Raw genomic sequence first — 3,087 nt, 5'->3', positions numbered from 1 at the left:
GTCCCTGAGGTCCAGAAGGCTCATGCCGCTCAGCCACAGTCATATGGAGAGAGGCAGGCTGAGGCTTTGCCCCTTATAGCTCATTCTCATGAGAAACGTGCAGACCACGGGACCATCTACCCTGCAGCCTAGTTGGGCTGAGCTCTGGAAGGCGAGGAAAGGGCTGACCTCACCCATCAAGGAAGAACTAAATCGTGCTCAATACACACTGTTTAGAAGGCAGGGAAGAGCAGGAATCTATTTTTTTTAAACAAGTCACCCAAGAAGATGAACAAGAAGGCTTTGTGGTGTCCACAGGGACAAATGCTCTCCTCTCCACAGAGTCACCTCGGGCAGACCTCCATGATTCATTTCCTGGGAGTGCTGGAGCGCTGGGGTTTTGTTGTAAGACATTTTATTTAAAGAAGTGCCAAGCTCTGTTGGTGACCACTCAACTCCAGACCTTACCCCAAAAAGCTTATGGAAAGCGATGCACCGGCCATCCAAATCCTCAAACAGAAGTCCTATTTAGGCCCCATCTCCTAATTTGCTGAGAAGATGCATAGGAGGGCTCTGTACAGCCACAGGAGGCTGGTCAGAACAGAGAATCTCTATGAACTTCATGAAAGAGAGTGAAGAGTCCAGCAGCATCTGCATAGGAATAGGGGCGGCGCTTGGACCGTCTGGGGCGCTGAACAGACTGTGCTCTTCATCTCAAATAATTAGTCTCTTGCAAGTGCCCTGAGTCAAGCACGAAGGGCATACTTATGCCTAAATATGATCTAATAAGGTAATCCTTTTCATTTCGATGTCATATAATCAATAGGGAAAATACAGCATATTTATAACTGACAATTAGCCTTTCATTGCATTCCCCCCGCTTCGTTCATCAACAAACACCCTCTATAACCCCCATCCCCAAATCTGAGTCATTCTCACTCTATCAATCAAGTCTTCATGGGTGTAGGGGAAGAGTCCATAGCATGGCTATGGCATTTTTTAAAAAGCCCACTAAGGATGATTTTAAAATCCACACATCGTGCAGTAAGATGGATTTCAGCATTAAGCGGCCTCATCATGAAGAGCTGGCGGCCTAGAGGGGCAATGTCCTTGAGACGGTGTGTTGGGTGCGCATTGTGTTATCAAGTAATACAATCGAGCCAGGTAAATGAACTCATTATGACTGGTTTTTTATTCCCCACTTGTCAGGAGTCATAACTGTATGAAACATTCTCCACCTCGATCAATTGGAAAATCAATACCTTGGTATTTGTGGAAAGCATCTCTTATAGGAAGAAATGAAGAGAAATGTTTGGGAAACATTCAGGAAATTAGCCCATCTGACAGTCCCTGTTTTAAAGCAGTCACTCTCCTTTGCCGGAGTTGGTGCTGAAACATGCTCTTTCTTTTGGAAGGGGGCAGGCTGGCTGGGATGGTAAACGGTTTTGATCATCCAAACCGCAGTTTTCTTGAAGCATTGATGATGGTGAGTCCAGGTGAATATTTCATTTGCTTGCCTCATGGGTGGCCCTGGCGAAATGAGGCTTCCATCCTGGGTAGCGATGGTTCGGGCTTGCTTGGTTTGGCAGAACCAGTTTGCCATCTTGGCCCTCAGGACTCTGGGGGTGATGGTGAGTAGGCATCAGAGATTACACTGCTTTTGGAATCAGCTGCCAGAGCCCCTCACTGGCATGATCATTGATATCATCACTCCAGCACTTCTTGATGACGGGCTGATGAATACTTTGCAGTATTTCATCAACTATAGATTTTACAAGCTTGGCCTTGAGGTGATGTTCCTGCATAGGCCCCACTTCCTGAATTGTTGATTTATTTTGTTAAAAAAAAAAAAAAAAAAAAGCATGGAAAATAGGCCTGGCACAGTGGCTTATGCCTGTAATCCCAGCACTCTGGGAGACCGAGGTGGATGGATCACCAGGTCAGGAGTTCAAGACCAGCCTGACCAACATGGTGAAACCCCGTATCTACTGAAAATAGGAAAAAACAACAACAACAACAAAAAAACATAGCCGGGCATGGCAGTGTGCGCCTACAATCCCAGCTACTCGGGAGGCTGAGGCAGGAGAATTGCTTGAACCCGGGAAGCAGAGGTTGCTGTGAGCTGAGATAGCGCCATTGCACTCCAGCCTGGGTTATAGAGCGAGACTCCATCTTGAATATATATATGTATATGGAATATATCAAACATATGCACAGTAGAGAGAATAGTACCGTAAACCCCCATGTATCCCTCACCATCCTCAATAGTTGACCCCCTCTGTCTCCCCTCACCATGAGTTATTTTGGAGAAAATGTCAAACACCACAAATACTTCTGTGTGTATCTCTAAAAGATGTGGGCTCTTCAAAAGACATAAACAATACCATTATCACAATGAATTATCAATTCCTCCATATCAAATATCGAATCTGTGTCCAGGTTTTCTTGATTGGCTAATACCTTTAAAAGAAAATGTGTTCAATTCAGGATCCAAATCCAGTCTATGTTTTGTAAGTGGTTACTTGGTTGATATATCTTCTAAGTCTTAATCTACAGATACTCTCTCTATCCCTGCAATTTACCGGTTGAAGGAATCTGATCAGATGCTGTAGAATTTTTCATAGTCTACATTCTGCTGATTGCATCCCCATGGTTTCACTTAAAATGGTAATATTCGAGTTCTAGTGTGTCTTCTTTATTGCCTGAAAGACTTCTAAAAAGAGAAACTGCCCCTCATTAACTATCCAATTCCCTGATATACAGTTCTTATGTTTTTTTTTTTAAAAGCAAGATAAATGCTTGATTTTCCCCCTTTATTTACCAGTTTTCTGAATAGTGAGTGAGTTCCCTAGCATCCTCCCAAGATGCCCAGTGAGCTTTCAATGTTTCCATTCCTGGCAGTCATCCCACTGATGCCCGAAAGGTCCCGTCTTTGACCAGTGGGAGTGCCTTGCCATCACTGCCCGGGATCTCTTTAACGGGCTCTGCCCTTGACTTTTTCTTCTGTTTAAATCTCAGACCCACTGAGAGCCCCTCTGGCCAGGATCCACCACAGAGCATGACCCTGTCTCCTTGTCACTGTGTGGTTGACAGATTCTGCTTGCTTTT

This window comes from Trachypithecus francoisi, unplaced genomic scaffold (assembly GCF_009764315.1).
Source record: "Trachypithecus francoisi isolate TF-2019V2 unplaced genomic scaffold, Tfra_2.0 Lachesis_group21, whole genome shotgun sequence".
In the NCBI taxonomy this organism is placed as follows: Eukaryota; Metazoa; Chordata; class Mammalia; order Primates; family Cercopithecidae; genus Trachypithecus; species Trachypithecus francoisi.
This window is presented reverse-complemented; position numbering follows the sequence as displayed.